We start from the raw sequence: 25277 nt of genomic DNA on the forward strand, positions 1-25277 counted from the left end.
TACATATTGTATGCAACATTTTGAGTGCAAAACATCTGGAAGGTGCTTTTGTTTGGGGAATTTCTTTAATATGATACCAGGATAATGGGTCTATTTCTCTTATTTTATTTTCTGCATCAGTTACGGATACTCAGGATGTTGACGCACTTCTGCAAAGGCATTCTGTTCTGTGGATTTGCATGGGATTAAACCACTGGATTGGGACCCCCAATTGCATATACTTTCACTGTGCAGCTCAGTTGATCTAGTTTATTCTTACTTGTGCTTCCAGTATTTTTAGTGAAAGATACCACTGAATATCTGAATGCACAATATTTAATCACATTTGGGTAAAATTAGCTTGGCCACTTTTATTTATAGGAGGAAAATATAGGACAGCAAAAAAGGAAGTAACGGAATCTATAGTATGGATGGACGTTTGTTTGAAGATCGGTGTCTCAAGCCACTGGTTGATCACAAAGATTTTGTATGTTGGCTCACATTAACGTATAATTAAAACATATGTAAATAAAGCTAAAATATAGGATTTAAAGTATACAAGATAAATATATATAAAAGAGTATGAGCACTGACATCTATTGTAACAGCCTTTGACAGGCACAGAATATTATCTGGTTTAAAGGTCCCTGACAGATATTTAAAACGAAAGCTGGGTAGGTCCTTTTCCTTCTTCCTTCGACATAATGTTTAGGTTAAGATGAAGACACATAGCAAAGGTAGACATGTTAATGGCATATCAAGCACTTGTACAAGCTGGACTAGGATAGTTCTTAGGTGCCTAAGTTCCCTATTGTCTCATAAGTGGAATAGGATCTGGCCTGTCCTTTGGGCTAGGGACAGAAGTCTCACATAAACCAGTTTAAGTGATCAGAAAGTGGTTTAAACCTGTAACAGAACAGAAGTTTGGTGCAAATAAACCAGTTTCAAAATGGCCAAAACCAGTTTGAGATAAACCGGGTTGAATGTAGTATCAGCCTTAACTGTTTGAGTTCAAACCAGTTTATGGAACTTGTGTTCGAGAACCCCTTCTGGTTTAGGTTGGATCAGAATCCCGCAGCATGCCCTGCGGCCCTGGGCTGGGCTGTGCTATCTGTTCCAGCCAAGCGGGGCTCGCCCTGCCCCTCTCCTCCGTAGCCAGAGCGCTATCACTGCTCTGGCTGGCTGAGAAGGGGGTGGGGGTGTGAAACCCTGCAATGGTGTGCAGCCAGATCTACCTGGCAGCTGGACAGCAGCCCTTACCAGGCATCCCCAGCTCCCCACCCCGCTTGGTGCTCTGGAGGTAGGAGGGGGGCATGGCTAGACCCTGGTAACTTGAGGAGAAGGGGGGTGTTTAATCCCCCCATTGCAGGGGGTGGGGGAGGGTGGTGCAAGTACCAGTGGGGCAGTAGGCTCCACTTGTGCACCCAGGGCCATGGTGGCCATTCACCAGGCATGTACCTGAATTTCCGGAGTCAAAATTTAATGTCTATTCACTTGCAAATTGGTTCAATCTATGCAGGTTAGACTAACCTGCAAAGATTGAATGAGTTTAGGCTCAGGATTTTTGAATGTCTGTACCTAGGCCTGAAGCTCCTCCATGTGTGAACGTGCTCAGTTTCTTCAGAGCAAATATTACCTAAATCTGGTCAGCAATGAAATTTAAAACAAGATAACGCTCCCTCCTATAAAATGTATGTTAAATATTTTGAAAAGACAGACTTGAGTGATCACAGCTATTAAACCACAAGTAAAATGAAGGTAATGGGTCAGATTCTTAGCCAGTACTGGGTCATTGATTTCAGTGATGCTATGCGTATTAACAGTGGTTAAAGATCTAGCCAAACATCTGCATAAATGGTAAGACCAATTTTCCATTGGAAATCAGCAGGAAAGCCAATGTTGCTTGATTGGATGAAGAGCTGTTTTTCTTTTTGTGGAAAGAGAAGAGGAGAAAATATGAACACACTTCTGAGTGTGGGCTCCTGTTAACATCATGGGAATTATGTGGTTAAATTACTGCATACCATGCTTCTTCTATGCTGTGCTTTTATTTTGGTTTGAAGAAAGTATATCATTTTGGCAGTAAGTCTGATTCAAAGCAGCTGTAGTGCTGGCTTTGGCAATGGAATATTTGTGCAAAGAACATTTTAAAGCTAAGTATGATTCATTGTTAGAAGAGCACTAAGACCAAAGAGAGAGTGTGGCTTTTGGCTAATGACACAACAATAACAGCAGTTCCCACACCCACCAGCAGCCCGTTTTTTTTCTGTTTAGAAATATTTCCTTGGATCACAAACCTGCTGATAGGGTACAAGACAAGTCTTGCAAGGCAGAGGAAATATGTGAGAGAGAAGAATTTTTGTGGGTCACCTTTTATTTGACCAACTGCATGGTTGGGGCAGACTTAGACAAGCTTTCAGGTTCAGTTTTTGTGGCCTTTAGAGCAGAAGTAAGATGTTTAGGAAGGATTTGTTTAAGGGACATGATTATTTGTTTGACAAATAAATCAAGTCTTTAGAGTTGGTCCTGTTTTACTGTGGCACATTTTGACCGTATTTATCCACTTTTCCGTTCTGTTGTTAAAAGTAACATCTAAAATTAGAGAAACCAACAGTGATTAGAATGTGACAGATACTGTTCTTTATTTTAAGCTTTGTACATTTTGTTTATATGTTCGCTTTATTGTTTCCTCTGCAGAGTAAGCCTGTTTGATTTACTGTTGTTTTACAGTAAACTTCTTGTTTTACAGTAAAGCTTCTAGCTTTACAATTGGAAAAAGAAGAATATTTTTAATTAGGAAATTGATTGCAAAACCAAGGTATTGACTGAAGCACATGGACAATTGTAGTACCTGTAACTACTTGAAATTAATTTTGATGGTCAATTGCATGTTGTCCCTTAGACAATACCTGACTTCTCAAGGACCAGGCAGCATTTGATTTCTGTCACAAAAAATTTCCTTTATTGGCAACTAATATTGAGCATTATGTTATTTACTACGTTCTTGCATTTCATCATAGCTAGGTGCAAAGTGCCTTTGTAGCAGGTTCAAGCTCCAGGGGTGGCCGTGATGCCCCCTGTGGCTGCGCAGCTCATGGCCTGCTCTGGCTCTCTGGATACCCTCCCTTTTTTTGCCCTCTCACCTGCCACACCTTGTTGGTATTATTTAATTGGAGAAAGGGAGGCCGCCTAGGGTCTCAGAGTTAGCCCCTGGCTTCTATCAATCAGTGAATCCTTCCTGACCCCACTGATCCTCATCTTGCCTTCAGATGTGCCCCTATGCCTTCAGATGTGCCCACAGGCATCTGTGTCCCTAGGGCACTAATCACCTAAAGGGCTAATTTTGTAGCTTCTGACCTTCCTTGTTGCCACAACTATGCCTCTCAGGTGTTGCCAGTCTTCACTTGGGTGAGGAACTTTGTCCCCAAACCAATGCTAAGCCTCATGCCTCTGCATCCTTGGTGAGGTCTGAGCCTTCCCAGCCTCTGCCCCTTTCCTCTGGCTGGGCCCTTTTGTCTAGACCCACTGTGTTGGACCTGGCTTCTGGGACCCAGTCCTAGGCTTCAGCTCTTTCCAGTGTTTTGTTCTGGCCCTCTTGGCCTCAGGCCTGCTACCACCCTCTCAGGCTTGTGCTCTGGCCTTCTTGACCTCAGGCCCACTATTAAACTTCATGGTGCTGTGCCCCAAGTCCCTGCCCCAATGGGCTGTCTGACATCTCTCTGGCACCACTGGGCTTTCCTCCTACCCTTTCAGTCCCAGTCCAGTACAGCACTATGAAGCAAAACATAAAAGCAAGCAAATGCTTTCATGTAAACCTGCTGGTCTGGGCAAACAAAACATTAGGGAAAGAAAAGGTACGCTGCTACTTTTAAAGGAAACCTCTCCCACCCATCAGAGCAGTTCTCACCCTGTTATTCTGCTCTGGTCCCGGGTCGCTCAGAGAGTTCTTCCCCTCCTGGGAGCTCTTTTCCCTGCCCCAACATGGCCAGACTAACCTCCCTGGCTTTGGCCCTGAGCTTTTAAAAGCCTCCCAAGTCCTGCCCCTTCCAGTCAGCTGGCTTCCCAGCCACCCACAGGGATGTCTCTCTCTCATAGCAGGTTGCAACCGCTACTCTGGCTGCCTTAGCAGTGCTCCCCTCCTGGTTGTCCGAACAGGGCTCTGCCTTGCTGTTTTACTGCAGAGCAGGTAGCACTGCAGTAGGCACTCATAGTGTAGTGAATCCATCCACCTGGGAGAACTCTGCTGCTGTTTTTCCCCTCAAAGCAATGGGGAGCCCCTGGCTCCCTGTTATAGCCTTAAAAACGTGGAAAAGGTTTAGAGTAACTAACAGGGAAAAAAAAGGAAAAAATCAATTAAAACAACAAATCAATGAAGTTTTATCAGTAAGTACCAGATCAGATTCCTGGTAACCTTTTTAAGGGTGCTACCTAGTTTTTTGACTTTGAAATCCCAGAAATGTGGCGTTTCAGAGATGGAATAAATGGAGGTCACTGCCTTTTATTTTAGGCATCAATCTCATGACTGACATAGTTTCCTGAATTCTTTTATCTTAACCAAATAACTTCAGTACATATTATATTCTTCATACCTTGACCTTTAAAAATGGCATCAAGATATTAAACTGTTAACATTCTTATCTTAGAAATTAAAATAAGATGAAATACACAGACCCATCTTTGCCACAGGCTTGTTGTGTGATCAAGGGCAAGTCACTTAACTCTACCTCTCCTGTGCCTCGTGTGTGTGAGGTAGGAATAATGGCACTCCTCCGTTTCAGTTGTAGGACTGTTTTTAAAATGCCATGTTGGAGGTATTGGAAATGTGCAAAGTATTCTTAATACCTGTCCCTTCGTTTAACCTGGCAGCTGCATTTATAATGAGGCATTTATAACCTAGTTGTTCATCAAAAGAAATTCAAAAAGCATGAATATGGTGCATTTTAAAAGGGCTCAGACAGAGCTTTGTACATCACAAACTGTCACTGAGGAAGATAAGGAGAGATAAAACAGATAATGCTCTTAAAACCTTGGCAGTTTTGCTGGAGATTAATTATTAGATAAAGCTCCCTAGATATTCCTTTTAGTTGGTGTTTGTAGTACTGCAAATGCTGAAGCGACTTCATTGATCTAAGGGAAGCTGAGAGGTTCTTTTAGGGGTGACCTTTACAGCTGTGAAAGTTCGAAAACTTCTGAGCTAGACGCTCCTATTTAGCATTCACATCTGAACCCCGCAGCTAAGTACAGACAGTCAGAAAGCCCAAGCTTGAATCGATTCAGTCTTCCCAGGTTAGTCTAAGTGCATAGATTGAACTGATAAGCAGTTGCCGGGGATGTGCAAAGTATTTTGGGATGCTGAAAGACGGTGAGTTAACTTGAATCCGGAGGGAATCTGGCACATAAATTCAATAAATCGATTTATCTAAATCAGTTAAGTTGGATGCTACATCCATCCAGGTTTATCTTAAACTGGTTTGGGCCACTTCAGAAGTGTTTTACGTGCACTGAACTTCTGGGCTAAGTACAGACGGTCAGAAAGCCTGAGGCTGAATCGATTCAATCTTCGTAGGTTAATCTGAGCTGCATAAATTGAACCAATAAATAAGTGAACAGACATTCATTTTTGATTTGGGAAATGCAGCCACATGCCTGCAATGGCCCAGGCCAAAAGCCGGGGGGCGGTGCTAGAGCACACCTCCCTGCTCTGTTGGAGCAGACAGCTTGGGCCGAGGCTAGCCCACCCACCCTGTAAAGGGAGTTTTGCAGGGGAGATGCAAAGCGTCCTGGGATGGTAGAGGACTGTGAGTTAACTTGAATCTGCAGAGACTCTGGTACAGAAGGTCAATAAACCTATTTGACTTAAATCAGTTAAGTCTGATACTACATCCATCCAGGTTTATCTTAAACCAGAGTCAGCCATTTTGAAAACAGTTTATGTGCACTGAACTTCTGTTGCGTTACAGATTTGAACCAGTTTCTGATCACTTATACCAGTTTATGAGTAACTTCTGTCCCTAGCCTTTGTTTAATGTAATGTTCTGCAATTGAACGTCACGGCTCTGTTCTGCTCTTAATTTAAACTAGTACCATATCCTTAAGAAGGAGGAAGGCCCAGGCTGTATTATGTAACGTGGAAATGAAGCAGTTAAATGAGCATTCATTATCATTGTTACACCAAGATAACACATTCAAAATAATTTCAGCTGCCTGACAGGAGAGGAGACTTCCTGGTTCATTTACATTTGACTGACCAGTGGTTTCCCTATTTTCTCCCTTTATTCCCCACCCCCCCATGCGCATTCTCTTGTACAAATCACTTTCTGTGCATTGTGTGCCACTGCAAAGGAGGCTACTGAATATGTGCTCCCTTAGTTCATCCCTTTTTTGCTTTCTGGAAACATGTAGCTAAGGACTGGTTGACAGGAGAAGTTAAATCTTTATTAACCACTTGTGCAGACACTTTTACTCTAGAATCAGACTGCCTTGGTTCAAAGAGGCCATATTCCTGACAAGCTCGATCCACACTAATTTGGGATAATGAACTCTTCTTCTGGAGTACTTTTGGAGTAGCTACCCCACTTCAAATTCCTTTGTAGACAATCTCTAATCCTTCCTTCCATTTACTGTGTCAGCCCTAGGGTATGCTTGTGTATTTTCTAGAGCAAGATTCTTGCAAATACATTTCCAAAATAACTGACTGAGCCTTTTATGCCCTTGCTCTCAGCTATATCACTGGGTGTAGCCTGAGTGCTGAGATGCCTAATTTCTCCTGCATTCAAGAATATTATCTGTCTACTGTGCTAATGTTGTTTTACATTTAGGCAATGGAAGCAGCTTGGGAGCAGGGATTCAAGGATAAACTTGGTATTGCAAAAAATCAATCAAGAAGTTGGCATGCCCCATCTGCCAATTTTCAGCTGTATAGGGAATCATCAAAAGGGTTGCTGCCAGTCAGACAGAGATGGTCTGGATGCTCCAGAGATAGCTGGAGGTCATTCTGGGGAATTCAGGTTATGGCAGGTCAGCAAGGATTGCAATCTGGCTGAGTCCTAGCCAGCTTGCTGGCTGATGGTACCTTGCTCCTTAAAGAGTATGCTAGCAGAACTCAGAAGTTTTAATTTTTAATTTATCCTTTTTTTCCCCTTTTAGTTTAACCGATGTTGCCTTGGCAACCTGTGATGTTTTCCCAGTATTAACCAACTGACTTCACTTTCCTAATTTGTTTTTAACTTTTAGTTTAATGTTTTCCATTATTTTTATTAGCTTTTCAAACTCTTAATTTCCTTTTGGTGAATGACCGGGGTCTTCCTGCTGCATAAATATATGATGATTCATTTTGGTTTCTAATGATAAACATGCTGGCTGAACGGGACATTTTCTCATTTTTATTTTCATTACACTTTTTTTCTTTGCGATACCAGAATGGTCCGAATTACTCTTGTGTGTATACAACACTCCTTTGGACCAATTCTGTCTGTGCTGCTTTGCTGCAGGATCACTGAATCTTTCTATGCAGACTCAAAGTCACAAACCTGATACTGAATCTGTACTTTGCCTTCTTATATGAAAGGATTTTTTTTTTTGGTCATTCACTGCTTAAAAAAATTGTGCTCCTGATGAGGCACAGAAATTTCTAACATTAAACTATAGCTTCCCACCCAGCAAAGCTCTAATCTATATGAGCTGTATCTTTGCATTAATGTGATTATGAATATGCTTAAACTCTATATATATGAGCATAAGTGCCTTGGTGGCTCAGGGCTTTAACGCACAGGTATTTCACACAAATATTTGTTCACATTTTAAATGAATTTGCTTCCATTATGTTAGGAGCCTTTGCGCTGGTTTGTTTATTGGCAATACAGCTGAAGTAAATGTCACAGTTGTTTGAATTTTAAATTTGCCCACAAAAATAATTGCTTGTGACATGCTTACTTCATCACACAAACAGGGAAGAAGACTAGTAACAACTAATAAATAAATATTTAACTCCCATTTTCCTTCATGATGAGGCTGCCCAGATTTCATTGTCATTGAGTGAAACTTGGGCTTGTAGGCTGATATAAAAATGAATTTTTATATCACTAATAATGTGTGGAGATTTTACTTTTTGGTTCACTATTCTACAGTAGGATGAAACCAAGATGCTTTGATTGTTGTATTTATATTGCCAAAAAAAAGAGAAACTAGCCCATGCCCATGCTCTGCTGATTTGGAGCAAGGACTTGAACCCAAGTCTCCCACATCCCCAGTGAGTCTGTTACACAGGGGTGGATATTCAGTGTTTATATTTCTCTTTGGTCCAGTGAAGGTACAATGATTTGCATGGAATATAAGTTTGAACAGGCGCCCTGAGAATTGCCCACTTTGGAAGCAGCAGTAGCCGTATGGTTAAGGCACTCCCCTGAGACGTGGGAGATTTAAAGATTAAAGAGGGCGGGGGGGCACTCTAAGCAGTGCAGCTTCGAGAGCCATGCTAATCAAAAGTGCCCGGAGCATCCTATATGTCAGCATCCCAGAGCTGAAAAATGGCAGTGGGGTGCTTTGAATGAAAGCTCATTGAACTGGCTAAGCTTAAAGCCCCACCTGTTTTCCAGCATGGGGACGCTGATGCACGCGACGCTACAGGCTGCTGGAGCATGGCAATTACCACACTCAGACTCGATTACTCGAGTCTGCTCTGACGTGCTGGAATTGCAGCATGTATATAGGAGCCCTGAATTTCATTTAACTGTGGCGTGGGTCACAGCCAAAGGTTGCAAGTTGGAGGCCACAGCAAGAAGCGCTCGTGGCATGGCTCTTTCAGATTCCAGTGAATCATCTGTGAATTCTGCTAAATACCTTCCCATAAGGACATGGGAAAGGAAGCAGGAAAGCTCTCCTATTGTAAATATGTTAGTTTCTCATACCATCTCCGTTACCAGGGGTACATATTTAAGGCTACAAATATAAACAAAAGTGGTTTGGAAACGCAAAATGGAGAGGTCCACATTGCACTCTCAGTCTGACATGAGACATTTACCAGTCTGACTAGGAATGGGAAACGCTACGTTTGTGCAGCTTTGCTCAGTAGATGTCATGGAAACCACCCTCAGAATTGGCATCCTCATTGACATTCTCAGCCAAGATTGAAAGGAGCTCTGAGACCAATTCCTCTTCTCATCTCAAATATTCAGATGCCACGGGGACGGGCATTAAGTGAACATCTAGACTCAAACAGATCACTTTTCTGTCATCAGATCTTTCTGTTTTGATAGTGCAAAAGCATTTAATAGTAGTGAAAGATCATTACTACCAAACTGAGAATCTGCTCTGATGAGGTCTCCTGCTGGTGGTGGCACTGTGTGGGAATATCTGTGCTGCAGGTGAACACAGGGATTCCATGGCCACTATTTGCAGTGCAGCATTTTTCTGTAGTACCAAATTTAACTTGTAGAGTCTATGCAACGCAACATCTTTTAGTGGAAAAACGAGGCATGGCCATCTTCGAAACAAAGTGTTAATTTCCCAGATGTGCTAGAAATTTGTTCATCAACAGAAGGCCTTGAAGTCTCTTGTGACATCATGTCTTTGACACTGACCTCAACAAAGTCAATAGCAAAGATTTAAGGTCTAGCCAAAGAAAGTCTGCATTAGCATCCAAAATATCAATAGCATGTATTTTCATTGCAAGTGAAAGCTCCATTTCAGAGGCTGGGCAACAGATCAAAAGTGGTAGGTGGTATCTCTGTAAATGCAAGTGCCAGGTACTGAGACCAATAGCCACGGGCAAAATTGTTACATTACAAGTTTAATTAAAGGTTCTCAGGAAACATGCATCATCTGAGCACTATAGCACTCAGCAGAAACTTTGACTCAATGCCAAGGGATAATAAGAATTAAACTGCATTTTTAAGCCATGTATAAGTATTGCTATTCTTTCCCTGAGCTGAATAATATATTCCTTTAGTGCTACAGCTGGTGTTATATATGACCTTATAAAATGCTGTGCTGCCTATAAACATTTATTGTACAGTAAATATAAGTCTTTCTCTCCCATCTATCCAACTTACCTTTTTTTTCTGGCTTTAAATTCCTTACTGGCACACGTTCAGGGGGATACAGGAGTTGACCCTCACATCATTTTATGTTTCTAAAGTAATTTTCTTAAAGGAAATTCTGAAGAATTTTGCCTTTTTGCAGATATTGAAGAATGCAATACCAGTTATAGCATCACATAGCTGCATAGTTGGCAGAAATTTTATCTACTTTTACATGTTCTTTGGGAGCAAACTTCAGTAATTCCAAGGTATCAAAAACACTTCTTTAGCGTACAGTTTTCTACAACACCGGTGACAGCAAAACAAACCCCAGACAATAAATAGATTCTTTCAGAAACTGAGAATGTCCTGTCTTTGCATAGCAAGAAGAATCTGAATATATAGAGATATAGATAGGTAGATATCCATATATCTAAAGTTGTAGATAGATAGATATCTAAATTGAGAATATCCTGTCTTTGCATAGCAAGAAGAATCTGAATAGAGAGGTCTGTCTGTCTATATATGGATATCTATCTATCTATATCTATATATATTCAGATTCTTCTTGCTACGCAAAGACAGGACATTCTCAGTTTCTGAGAAAAAATATTTCTTAAAGAAACTGAGACAGTGTGTATATGTGTATATATGTGTGTGTGTATGTGTGTGGAAGAGAGTTATACACACGTACATATACGTATGTGTTATATGTGCACACGTGCACACAAAAGTGTTTATGTGTGTATTATATATTTGTATGTGCACGTATGTGTGTGTATATCTCTCTCCCACACACATGCACACACATGTTGTGGGAGCTCGATGCCGAATTATATAGGACTGAATTAAGCACAGGCTCAGACCTGTTCAATTTAAAACTTTTATTGTTTCACAAAGTCATAAACTAAAGGAGGTCTGTTGGTTCACAAGGTTCCCAAATCAAGCCCTTGCTCTCTAACCCGGAGGCTAGGTGCGGCTGCCTGATTCAGTAGTCTCAGAACTGGTCAACAGCTCATTTAAAAGGAGTCCCTTATCTTTTTTTAGGCAAAAGATACAAAACTGTCCCCATGGTGGAAGTGAGGCATCTAACATAACTTTACTATTAGTTATACATGATAACACTTATACATATGCATTTTCTAATTTTTACTTCTATTTGTTATTTAGTTAACTTATCTATATTATAATATCAGGTTATTTGTATTATAATCATTACGCTTCTTATGTTAATTCTTAATGACCTTTATATTTCTTATGCTAATTTTCTATAACCTACATACATTATTCATCTATATGTTTTGCTGGTTTTTGCAGGGTTAAAATGTCAAAACTGACATAATATGCGGTTGTTTTTTCGTCATTGCGGTTTAGCCATGCAGTTTCCTATTCTTAACAATGTAAGCGGCATGTCTGCTATTTTTATCATTGTTCAAAGGTCAGAAGTTCAGTATTTTCATCTAAGGGTCAGAAAGTGATTACCAGAATGTCAATCGCTGACTCCTCAACCTCCTTGAAGCATTCTGGGAGTTTTAGTGCATTTTTTTTAACGCTAGGCCTTGCTTAGCATAAGCACTCTCTCACACATGCCTTGTGTTTCCTTTTATATTCTAGAATGTTATAACGGCTCTCAGGTAACTGTGAAGATGTACACTGGACAAAGAGCTAAGCAAAAAAAAAAAAAAATCATTGTATTCCCAAATGAAGAAACTGAGTCACAGAGCTTAAATGGTTTGTCCATATAGTAAGTCAGTAGCAGAGTTACTAACTGAGGTTTTCTGCTTCTTAGCACCTGATCTACTGACTAAGACAGTGACTTCTCCCTAAGGTTGAAAGGTTAAAGCAAAACTCTTTCCAGGAGATTTAAGAATTGGAGACAGATTTTTTTTCTCTGTGAGTCTTGACATCTGGAATATCTTTGGGCATGTATTGTATAGGGATAAAACCAGATTTGGAAGAACATATGTAATATTTTTGCTTTAACAATATCAAAGCTCAAAGTATCACTACACAGTGGAAGGGATTTTTGCTAGCCTTACCTTACTGATTTATACACTGACCTTTTGAGTATATTTTACTCTTTTTTTGCTTATGTGCTGCATTTGAACGGTAACCCAGCTCCTGTGTCCTGTACCATTTTAATCATATTGAGTTACGTCTTTTATAATGCAAAATATTAACATTGTTCAAAAAAGTCAGTGAAATCAAAGTTCATGACTAAAAAGGTTCTTCTCCCTTCTTCCCCCCACCCCCAACATACATGCACAATGCTAAGTTGTTCATCAAATTGCACAATTGGCTGGTGGCAATTTAAAAAAAATGTGTAAGAATTTATGACGACTAAGGAGGCAATCTACAGAGACAGTGGGTAAACTCTTCAGAGCTGATGGGGAGTTCAGCTATAAATAAAACCCCCTATCAGCTTTGAAAGCCTCACTCAGAGTTCAGTCAGCTAAACTGAGGTGTCCTGTGTATACAAATCAAGCCCAAGCTTTTGATAAACCATAAATGAATGGTTCAATAAAGACACTGCTGTATTCGCCTTACAGGTTTGATGCTGAAGCACCAAGGATGACATATCTTTCGTTTGTGTCTGTTCCCTAATAAGAGTGTTAAATAGCATTTGTCATTTGACTGTCTGTTTAGAATAATATTTTCATAGTGAAATATGAGTGGATCCAGTGTTCCTAAGGTCCGCACACCTGGGCTCCAAGCAGCCAGTTGTCTCCCAAACATGGCTAGTGCAAATGTGAGTTTAATCATCATGAAGGCCATAATTTGTATCCTTCGCTTCCTCTAATTGGCTTGAAGAGTCAACTATTCAGGTGTCACCCTGACATACAGCCAGAATTGTTTAAACAGGTCAGGTTTGTGGGCATAGCGGAAGCTGTTTATTTCCACTTTCTTTGGTCTCTGTACTATTTTTCTTGACAGGTCTGCTGCAACTTATACTTCCCTTTCCAATACGCTTTCTGCAAAAAAAAGCTGAAAAACCCAGCCTCAGAAAACTAGCTCGATCACATGCCTGCTATATCCCTAACACCTTTTCCTTCCATTTATTTTCTTAATGAAAGCACTTGCCTTACGGAGGGCACATTCTTGTTTATAAAGACATCCTCTGCCAGCTATTTTCCTTTCCATCTGGGGAATTAAATAATTTCATTCTGGGAAAAGTTGCGATGAGAAAATCTTGTTATTTCAGTAGCATCCTGGTACTATGGAAGCGCAATTACTGGAATCTTATAAAGAAGAATTAATGCATCCCCTTATAACTAAATAAAGCGTAAAATTCTCCACTATGAGCTTGAAGATTCTAACGAGATGTCCTTGTTGTTTAACCAAGCATTAAACCCTGGACCCTAGGGAGCACATATAGTAACAACCTTCAGGCAGATTGCCAAACACGAAAGTGAAGCACCACACAAGAGATTGGATATTTTAGCATAACCCTTCATGCCTCACGCTTCACGTGTGTGCACGCTACTATTGTGTTTTGATCTAAACACTAGCAAACCTCCACTTAGTCTAAATCGTGCACCCTGGACGACATCTGCATTTGGATAATAGAAACGTTTAGACTTCAAGAAGCGCTCAACTTCTGTGACCGAAGCAGAATTGAAATGGTATTATTCAGAGATGATCAGTTTGGTATCAGCCTAAAATTTGTGGTAATGTCAGTGTAAATATTGAGGCTCTGTTGAATAGGGTTTATATACTAGAGTATTATCAGTTTCTTTCACAATGTAATAAAACATGGCGTGGATGACCTGGCCCTCTCCACCATTTTCCCCATCTTTGTCTGTATAATCAATGACCTCAATTCTCTTCTGTTACAGCCACTTTGTGGCATCCAGGTCAAAATGATGTGGAGAGTTAGGCCATAACTAGCCTGTTGAGAATTTTTCTGACATGAAAGACCTCTTAGGTTTTAGGATTATAGTAGTTCATCTGCTGCCTGTGTCAATTAGTCACTATTTCTCCACACTAGATTAGAAAGGCTAAGAGGCTGGAGTGCAGCAACTTTGTTGCTGTACCTCTCAAGGTCCTACACATGAGTATCTAATTTGAGATGCTCTTATGAGCTGAAAACCCTTGTTTCTGCTGATAATTAATTTGGGGTACAAATTGATCAATCTACACAAATGCTCATAGTATGGGCAACAAGCTGGAGGAACTCACCCTCCTGCTGGCTGACACCAGCCCGGACATAGTGGGGATTACGGAAACGTGGTGGGATGAAACGCATGATTGGGCGGTGAATGTCAAGGGCTATAGGCTGTACAGGAGGGACAGGATAGGAAAGAGGGGTGGGGGCGTGGCGCTCTATATTAAGGAGGAATACACATCCTTGTTAATTAGCAAGGAGCCAGGGGAGGGGCACTCTGAAGTGCTTTGGGTTAGAGTACAAGGCAGTCGAGGGGAAAGGGACTTAACGGTGGGAGTCTACTACAGACCTCCCAACCAGGGAGAGGAGCTTGACCAGGATTTCTTGGGTCAGCTCACAGAGGTAGTGAAGGCTAAGGATGTGGTAGTCATGGGGGACCTGAACTTCCTGGACATCTACTGGGAAGAACAGTCAGCCAGGTCAGATCGTTCATGTAGGTTCTTAGTGTGAAGGACCTCCATCTAACCCAGGAGGTGCACAGCCCCACCAGGAGGGATGCCTTGTTGGACCTAGTGCTGGCCACGGGTGATGACCTGGTGAGAAGGCTGCGGGTGCTCGACCACCTGGGCGACAGCAATCATCGCCTGCTGGAATTCACCATCCAGCGCAAGGTGGCAAAGGCAAGCAGTAAGGCAGTGGCCCTAGATTTTAAGAGGGCAAACTTCAACGAGCTAAGGAGGATTGTTGGAGAAGCGCTGAGATCCTAGAGGGGAGGGGAGCCAGGTGTCCAAGGTGAGTGGTCACTCCTTAAGGAGACAATCCTCCAAGCCCAAAGGAAGGTAATCCCAACGAGGATGAAAGGGAGCAGGAGAGCACACAAGCCTCCGTGGCTCACCAAAAGCATCTGGGAATGTCTCCTTGCTAAAAAGAAGGGGTCATCACCAGGGAGGACTATTCTGCAGTTGCTCGGGGATGTAGGGGGGTAGTTAGGAAGGCCGAGGCAGAGATGGAACTGGGACTAGCTTCCCAGATTAAGGACAATAAGAAGTCTTTTTTTAAATACGTAGGAGGTAAAAAGAAGGTCCCGGGTAATGTGAGGCCCTTGCAGGACGCCATGGGAAACTTGGTCGTCACATCAGACGGCAAAGCTAACATGTTTAACGGTTTCTTTGCCTCCGTCTTCCTAAGTAGGGACCAGAACAGCCACCTCCCTGCTGGGCCCCTCTCGGGCCCTGGGGGAGGCACACCTGGGCCACGGGTTAGTGAGGATTTAGTTAGGGAGCTTCTGGAAGGGTTGGACGTATTCAAGTCAGCCGGTCCAGACGATCTCCACCCTAGAGTTCTAAAGGAACTGGCCGAGGTCATTGCAAGTCCCCTGGCACAACTTTATGAGCACTCGTGGTGCTCTGGTGAAGTACTGGAGGACTGGAAGAGGGCCAACATGGTCTCCATCTTCAAAAAAGGCAGGAAGGAGGACCCGGGAAACTATAGGCCGGTTAGTCTTACCTCGATCCTAGGCAAGCTGTTCGAGAAAATTATGCTGGCACACATCCAGGAGGGGCCAGCAGGAGACTGCATGCTTAGGGGCAACCAGCACGGGTTCATCAGTGGCAGGTCCTGTCAGACCAACCTGGTGGCCTTTTACAATCAGATCACCAGATCGTTAGACGCAGGGGTAGCAGTGGATATAATCTTCCTGGACTTCCGGAAGGCTTTTGACACTGTCTCTCACCCCGTTCTCATTAAGAAACTGGGGGGCTGTGGTGTAGACACCCACACAGTCAAATGGGTCGCCAACTGGCTGGTGGGCTGCACCCAGAGGGTGGTGGTGGATGGGTCCTTCTCAACCTGGAAGGACGTGGGCAGTGGGGTTCTGCAGGGCTCGGTCCTCGGGCCCGCGCTGTTCAACATCTTCATCAGCGATTTGGACGAGGGGGTAAAAAGCACCCTGTTCAAATTTGCTGATGACACTAAGATGTGGGGGGGACGTGGGTACATTGCAGGGATGCAACAGGCTACAATCAGACCTAGACAGGTTACAAGGGTGAGCGGACGAGAATAGGATGGGTTTCAACACAGACAAGTGCAAGGTGATGCACCTCGGAAGGAACAACCAGCACCATACCTACAGGTTGGGGAACTCCCCTCTTGTCAGCACTGGGGCGGAAAGGGATCTGGGGGTATCACTGACTCCAAGATGAACATGGGCCGGCAGTGTGGAGAGGCAGTCAGGAAGGCCAACCGCACCTTGGCATGCATCCACAGATGCATCTCGAGCAGGTCCAAGGAGGTGATCCTCCCCCTCGATGCGGCACTGGTCAAGCCGCAGCTGGAGTACTGCGTCCAATTCTGGGTGCTGCGCTTCAAGAGGGATGTGGACAGCATGGAGAGGGTCCAGAGGAGGCCACTTGTATGATCAGGGGACAGCAGGTCAGGTCCTATGAGGACAGGCTGCGGGACCTGAACCTGTTCAGCCTCCAAAAGAGAAGGCTGAGGGGGGATCTTGTGGCCTATTATGAACTAGTCAGGGGGGACCAGCAGGCATTGGGGGAGTCACTGTTCCCCCGAGCACCGCCAGGAGTGACCAGGAATAACGGTCACAAGCTGGCAGAGGGGAGGTTTAGGGTTAGATATCAGGAGGCGCTACTTCACGGTCAGGGCGGCGAGGGTCTGGAACAAGCTTCCAAGAGAAGTGGTGCAGGCTCCTACCCTGGGGGTGTTTAAGAGGAGGCTAGATGAACACCTTGCCGGGGTCATTTGACCCCAGTACTCTTTCCTGCCATGGCAGGGGGTTGGACTAGATGATCTGCTCAGGTCCCTTCCGACCCTACAAACTATGAAGGGAGAAGCTGGACGTGTTCAAGTCCGCTGGTCCGGACGATCTTCACCCTAGGGTTCTACAGGAACTGGCTGAGGTCATTGCGGGACCCCTGGCACGGCTCTATGAGCACTCGTGGTGCTCTGGCGAGGTGCCGGAGGACTGGAAGAGGGCCAATGTGGTCCCTATCTTCAAAAAGGGAAAAAAAGAGGACCCGGGAAATTACAGGCCAGTTAGTCTGACCTCAATCCCGGGGAAGCTCTTTGAAAAAATTATCCTGGCACACGTCCAGGAGGGCCTTGCGGGGGAATGCATGCTCAGGGGCAACCAACATGGGTTTATCAGTGGCAGGTCTTGTCAGACCAACCTGGTGGCCTTTTACGATCAGGTCACCAAATCATTAGACGCAGGGGTTGCTGTGGATGTAGTCTTTTTGGACTTCCGGAAGGCTTTCGACACTGTCTCTCACCCTGTCCTCATCAAAAAGCTGAGAGACTGTGGTGTCGATGCCCACACGGTCAAATGGGTCGCCAGCTGGTTGGAGGGCCGCACCCAGAGGGTGGTAGTGGATGGGTTCTTCTCGACCTGGAAGGATGTGGGCAGTGGGGTTCCGCAGGGCTCGGTCCTCGGGCCTGCACTGTTCAACATCTTCATCAGTGACTTGGATGAGGGGGTAGAAAGCACCCTGTTCAAGTTTGCTGATGACACTAAGATGTGGGGGGATGTGGGTGCACTAGAAGGGTGCAATAGGCTACAAGCTGACCTTGACAGGTTGCAACGGTGGGCGGATGAGAATAGGATGGGGTTTAACACTGACAAGTGCAAGGTGTTGCACATGGGGAGGAAGAACCGGCACCACACTTACAGGTTGGGGAACTCTCCTCTTGCCAGCACGGAGACGGAAAAGGATCTTGGAGTCGTCATTGACTCCACGATGAACATGGGCCGGCAGTGTGGGGAGGCAGTCAAGAAGGCCAATCGTACCCTATCATGCATCCACAGATGCATCTCGAGCAGGTCCAGGGAGGTGATCCTCCCCCTCTATGCGGCACTGGTCAGGCCGCAGCTGGAGTACTGCGTCCAGTTCTGGGCGCCACACTTCAAGAGGGACGTGGACAATATGGAAAGAGTTCAGAGGAGGGCCACTCGTATGATCAGGGGTCAGCAGGGCAGGCCTTATGAGGATAGGCTACGGGACCTGAACCTGTTTAGCCTCCACAAGAGAAGGCTAAGGGGGGACCTTGTGGCCTGCTACAAACTGGTCAGGGGGGATCAGCAGGTATTGGGGGAGTCCCTGTTCCCCCGTGCGCTGCCAGGAGTGACCAGGAATAACGGTCACAAACTGGCGGAGGGTAAGTTTAGATTAGATATTAGGAGGCGCTACTTCACAGTCAGGGCGGCTAGGGCCTGGAACCAGCTTCCAGGGGAAGTGGTGCAGGCTCCTAGCCTGGGGATTTTTAAAAGGAAGTTAGATGAGCACCTTGCCGGGGTCATCTGACCCCGGTGCTCTTTCCTGCTAAGGCAGGGGGTCGGACTAGATGATCTACCTAGGTCCCTTCCGACTCTAGCTACTATGAAACTATGAAACTATGAAACTATTTTGAATATGCATTCCTATAGTAAGTAAACATAAGCTTTTTCATGGTGTATTTACTAGATCTTTTGTGAGCAGAGCATCTTTAGATAGCTATTCAGTCTGTCAAACTTTACACTGGAGTAGGTTTAACATTAGACACCTATTCAGAACAAACGAATGCAAGCATGTTTCATACTAAATTATTTGCGTCAAATCAGTTTTGTTGCTTTGATTTTGAAAGTTGCTACATTTGGAATTCTGCTTTAACTTCTTTTTTATCAAAAGCTTACCTTGTTCTTCAGTAATAGCCTACAACCACGTAGTAGCTCTATTGTCATTTCTAGCATTGATTGTTGTTTTTACAGAACACTATGTCTTCTGCAAGGGCAATTCCAATTTTTATGCCTGTATGCTTATGGATAATCTCAGCCAAATTGCTGTTAGTTTTTACAAGACTTACCCTGATTGAACAATGAAGCTTTGTGAAGGAACTTCGTGATACAAGTGGTTCACCATGGCCTACAGTCCTTAATTTCCTACATGCTGCACAAAAGATAGTGCTGGTAAGCTACGAAGCCAACGCAGTGAAGACTGTATACCCAGCTTTAGTTAAATAATTTGCTGTTTACTGTTTCCCTGTTTATGAATCAGTTAAAAGTCCTTTTAAGTGAAATTGGATAGACTACAAAGTGTTGGTTTCATGTGTTTTATTTGCAGTTTAATCAGCGTGATCCAGCTGCCAGTGCAGGGGAAACCAGAGCTCGATTTTTAATTATCCCTGCTTTGCCTGAGTTAGGAATTCCCAATAGTGCTGTCTGAGAAAAGATGCCAAAAACCGCATTGTTCTTTAATTAGCTGTTGTAATTGTTTCAGTCTAATCTCCATGATTAGCAGCAGCATTAAATACAGCAGTAAGAATAGGCCTGCCCTCTTTGTGCTGCCCTAGTAAACACAATATTCTTACTTCTGGTAAGGGACATAATATAAAATCAATTAGAACCCAACCAATGTTGATTGGAAAATGATAAAGATCAGCTACCATGAAGTGCAGATTGCTTTGTAAAGTTGGTTCATAACCATGCTACTGAGATGGCTTTATTTCCCCAGTTCTGGGAGAGAACGTTAGAATAATGACCTGGTACATAAAAGTATCAGAAGATCTTATCAATACTCCCTCCCTTGTGATGGCTAAAGAGATAGCAGAAAAGCAGGTTTTTGTTGTTACTGGCACTCGGGTAAATCCAGGGCTTTTTTTAAAGGTCCATTGCTACTATTCCAACAGCTCTTGGATCTTCCAGAAACAATCGGTGTCAACAGTTGTATATATTGATGTTATTGAAATATGGGCTATTTGGGTTACTCGGATTGGATTTATACAGGTGTTTAGGCACTTAAACATGCAGGAGGGTGTCTAGAGATGTAAGCGCATAACTCCTTTTGACTTTCGTGGGTGTTAAGTATCCAGCTTCCTTAGGCATTGTTGAAAATCCCATTAGTACCTGTTAGCATCTTTAGATACTGGAGTAACCATAAAATGGGGTCTCAGTGTATAGTATATGGGAAAAGTGAGAATTAACTGTGCTGGGGGTATATGGAATGAAAGAAGGGCATGCAGTTTAAAGGGAGCCTTTAGGTAATCGTGATAGTAATGTCAGAGCCTGTTCGTGTAAATATGGATATTTTTTGTTTACATTATATTACAGGTATTACCTATTATTAGGTTACAATTTTTTTATCATGCCTGAAAGAATCAGTCTTTAAGTGGGTCAACTTCTAGGCCTTGTTTGCCTTGAAAAGCCATTAGGTTAATGGTAGTGTTCAAGCCAGGCTGGGTTTAGAGCTCTGAAATGGAATCGGAAAGTATTTCCAAAGCATGCATCAAAGGACATTTCAGAGGTCTGTGCCCTTGAGTTAAAAGCTCGGAAAAATGATGTAACACTATTCCATGAGAGAGATGACTCCAATTCTGAGAATCGGATCACTTCTTCTGAATAGCCTTGTGATCGCAGCCATGGCTTTGGCTCAAAAGCTATAGTTTCATGTTGTGCTTCAACCACACTCGGGGACTGAATTAGAATTCTGGCATCATTGCCGAGGCTGAAATTTTATAACAACTTCAAGAACAGCAGCTGAAAGGTTCAAAGTCTTTCTTGCAAGAGGCTGGAGTGCTGGGTGCACTTATAATGGCTTTGCCCATATGCACTTCCCCAGTTTGTAATAGAAAAGCTAAGCTGAGAATTGAAACTGGATTTCTTTCAGATGATCGTGCCAAAACCAGTATAGTTATTATGCCTTGCATTGGCAGCCGATAGCTCTGAGGAAGCAAAGATGTTCTCTCACGGTACTAGTATAGCATCCTTAGGAAAAGAGGATCAAGGAAAATAATAAATTGGAGTGATTAATAGGATGGATGAATGCATTAACTGATATCTGTGCATAACGTGTGACCGTACAACTTCACTTTGTTAGCAGTAGCAGGGCCAAATACTGCTCTCACTTACTCCAGTGCACAGCTGGAGCAGCTACACTGAGTTGAACAGATTCTAAATAGGTATAATGGGAAACAATTCAATTGTCAGTTACTGCACAGTGATTGGTTCTGAATTGTCAGCAGCTGTGCACATGCTTTAGCTGATAATTTTTACCTAGTTACTACAGCAGAGATCAAATAGATATCTATTTATATGGCCTTCATCAGTGTAGGTCTTGCAGGCTTTAATGAATGTATCCTCAAGTAAGTAGGTGAAATAGGAAAGTATTATCTCCATTACAAAAGTGGGGAACCAAGGGAGAGGGATGTAAGCAACTTGTCCAAGGTCACCTAGTGGCAGAAACTAAACAGTGATCTCCTGAGACCCAGTCCAGTGCTGTAATCTAAAACTAGATTTACTGACACTGACTTTTGAAAGAGTAGACATGCTTTTGTGCAAACTAAAGTTAGAATGGAAATAAAGTTATATCTGTTTAATGCGTGGTTTTGTTCATTTGGCTAGCAGACAGATTTCACTAGTAACTAGCTTCATACTTGTAGTATTTTGTACAGTGCATTCAGTAGTCTGAAGGCATGTCTAACTCTCCGAAGGGTCTTTATATTTTATGGCCAGATTCTGAAACCATTGTTCACCTGGCATAGCACTTACTCCCTGGGACTAAGTCCATTGACATCAGAATCTGGCTTTTATAGTTCACAGAAATGCATTTACCAGTATAAACCAGCATTCTAGCTGTAAGCTGCTGTAACAATAGAAACCCAAGTGCTTTGTTTTATGCAACTAAAACCCCCAGATGTCTGTAATATGTCATATAAGGACCATTTTAATGTATTTAAATGAAATGGCTTTACTTGAAAACATTTCTAGAAAGCATAACGTATTAAGACTATCCATAATTTTAAATAAATCCTTTAAGATTACTGAAATCTTTGGCTGCCCAAATGAAATAAAGCACTGATTAAATGGGTCTGGGATTCTAACTGCTGGTGTTATCCTTTGTAGGAGCTATGAGGAAGTAAGGGAGAAAGATGCCATTTTTAATCTTGTGTTAATGTATAAGGCTAAAGCTTTTAGACATCGTTTTAAATAGACAATTAATGCAAAGGAAGTTACTATTTTGTAATCCCAGTGGTGACAAAAATGCATGTAAATACATTTGCTCTACCAAAAGGCTGTACTGAATGGATCTAATTTACTACAATTTTTATCAGTCAATTTGCAGTAACTGTGTACACATTGATCTGCTAAAGTATGTCTACCCCTGAAGAGAACTGGGAACTAAATACTGGGTTGTAGTATAAACTGTACTGATGCACATGTATCACACAATGTTTCATCTTCTCAAATTTCCTTTTCACAGTGGTACAGAGGAAGTCTATTACTTGTGTCTCAGTGGGCGTGTCTACACAAGATGCTAAATGTGCATTAGAGTAATTCCATTGTGCATTAGCACATCACGCAAAAAGCATACTAATGCACAGTGGACTTAGTTTAATGTGTATTAATTTCACAAAAAAGTTACAGCTCATTTAGTACCTATTATTACAGGTACTAAACTTAAAGCACCATAATTACAGCATATTAATAAATGTGTATGTGCCCAGTTCTGCCTTTTGTAGGCTCATGTGTGTGTGTGTGTGTGTGTGTGTGTGTGTCTGCCTGCATGTGCACGCTCGCTTGGCTCACAGTATTCATGTTAAAGGAAGTCCTGCAACTTTATCCATATCGTATTACTTAGGACAGGGGGATACACATCATCTCATGCAGGTCGTCCTGTATGTTAAGTCAGTTGTCACTACAAATAGTCCTGAAACTTTGTATGGCTGGTCATGGACCGGGACCTCTTGTTTTTCACTCCAAACACAGAACAAAAGGATAGTCCCTACCCTACAGAGGTTACCCTCTAAATAGGGTCACTTAAAATATTTTTGCTGGTTATATGGTCAAGTAAATCCACATCCATCAGTAGAGTTGCACCAGTGCAAGGGGAGTAAGAGTGCAAAATCAGATCTATTTTCTTTATAAGAATTGTTGCCTTCTTATAACCCGCAAAATGATACTGAAATGAGCATTAACCTCTTGAAGTAAGATATAGCTAGAATTTCCTGAAGGTTTGAGAATGAGAGCTGAAACCAAGTTGAACTGGGCTAGCTGTTATAAATTCATAGTTAAACCCAATAAAATTGGAAATTAGATGGAAGAGCTCTTACAATATATAGCAGATCAAAGTTTTATGCTATGTATGTTCTCTTGCCTCATTTTACCAGCATTTCTTATTTTATTCTTATTATAATCTAATGAGATGTTTGTTTTTACCAATTTTAACTCTACAGTAACTGGGACCAGCCCACCCTCATGTATTGCTCATGACAAATTATATTAGCATTGTTTTGTTATAAAAAAAATAAATTAATGTCTTTCTAACAGATTTTATGTAAAATAAAGATCAGTGAAGGGTACATTTTGATCCTGAATCTAATCTGATCATTTTATCTTCTTGTATACCCTGAAACAACCACCTTTTAATCTGTCAATTTGTGCTTAAAGGTACGGCAGTAATTTGCAGCTGTACTTTAATATCTCCATTTTAAACTATAGATATGTAGGAGAGTTATTTAGAGAACTACAGCATTTCCCAAGGCAACTGGCATATTTGGCATAATTCATGCCAACTAGTATGTTTGCGGTCAGTATCTGGACAAGTGACAAAGAATTTCAAGGCACAGAAAATTCAGTGCCCTCTCATCCACATCACGGTTGGGGAAACTCTATTGCTACTATTGCAACCAATGTTCCCTCTAAGGGTTAGCGGTCTGTGAGTGCGCAGCTTCGGTCTGTGAATGCACTGCTTTGGTCCAGCCTCCCCCTTTCTGCATGGTCCACCGGTAAGTGTCCCACTGTAAGCGCACAGGTGGGAACAGGCAGGGTTCCCCCTGCATGGAGCACTGTGGGTCCCACCCACCACCCTCCTCCATGCTAACTGCTGCCACTTCAGTAAGTGTCCCACGCTGGCCCAGGTGCCTCCACTACACTCTGTGCCCAGCTCCTCTCTGGGCAGGTGCGCGGCATTTAAAAAGTTACTGCATGGCAAGATTTTTAATTGTGTGTGGCCGCACGTGTGCGTGCGGCTTACAGGAAACCTTGATTGCAACTATTCCTGTTACCAGTATATTGAAAAGGCTTTATAATTTCCAGTGCTTTCAGTCTGGCACTACCTTTATCAAATAGGCATTTTTGGGGAAAAAAAAAAATCAAACTACTGGCTGGAAAAATGATTACACTGTAATTCAATGTCATATTAAGGCCTCATGTAGGGCTGCTTCTGTGAATCTTAAATGTGTATCATCTTGGAAGATATATTTATTCTTAGACTTAAAAGCTTATATTCTGGTCTAATTAAGTGATGATTTAGATTCAAGAGAGAGAGGCAGCAAATTCTAGAAGTTGGATGCCGAAGGTACTAGGAAAGGCTGAAATCAAGAACTTTTGTTAGCTGAATTTCCTTTGAGGAATCCTATATTTTGAATGATCAAGAGCTGTTACACATATATGACCATTGCAGCTAACAGAGTGGGAGAGAGGTTTTGTCTGGCATGTATCAGATAGGGCTGTGTGAAGCTTCAGTCGCTGATTTGTTTTGGCGGAGATTTGGTCTGATTCAGTGGCTGAATCTCCAAATCTGAATTGAATCAGGAGACCCTTTAATCTCTCCGAATCCATTCAGAGACATTTGGAAAGATTTGGCGATTCGGACTTTGACACAGCTTTAAATGTTTTTTTTACATGCCTCAAGGTACCAGGCGGCTCGTGAATGCTGAGATGGTGGGGTGGATGGAGCATCTCACGAGAGTATTGGGGGGGTCCCCAGCGTGCTCGGCAGTGGACCTGGAAGTGGACCAGAAGCACTTCTGGTCTACTTCTGGGTCTGCTGGGGAGCATGCTGGGGGGCCCCCCTGGCTTGGCAACTAGTGTCTTCTGGGTCTGAAGGGGCCCCCGGGGTTCCCCCATGGCTGATCACTGAGCTGATGGGGCACGGGTGGGCCCCCGATGCGCTCAGTGGCAGACCTGGAAGTGGACTAGAAGTACTTCCAGTCCATTTCCAGATTTGCCTCTGAACACGCGGGGAGACCCCCTCACCCCCTTGCACTCCTGTGGGACACTTCATCCACCCCAGCATTGCAATGTTCACAAGCTGTGCCTGGTACATCGAGGTAGGTAGAAAAAATATTTAAAGCTGTGTCTGTGGCTGAATCGCTGATTCTCCAAATCAGCATTGACTCTTCAGATTCGG

The 25277-nt window shown here is 42.9% G+C and overlaps 1 protein-coding gene across 2 annotated transcripts in view; it reads left to right on the forward strand.

Moving 5' to 3' along the window:
- XYLT1 (xylosyltransferase 1) overlaps positions 1-25277 on the forward strand; it is a 333774-nt gene that overhangs the window by 87539 nt on the left and 220958 nt on the right. The window lies entirely within an intron of this gene.

Source organism: Crocodylus siamensis, chromosome 12 (genome assembly GCF_052110815.1).
Source record: "Crocodylus siamensis isolate JL-2025a chromosome 12, ASM5211081v1, whole genome shotgun sequence".
In the NCBI taxonomy this organism is placed as follows: Eukaryota; Metazoa; Chordata; order Crocodylia; family Crocodylidae; genus Crocodylus; species Crocodylus siamensis.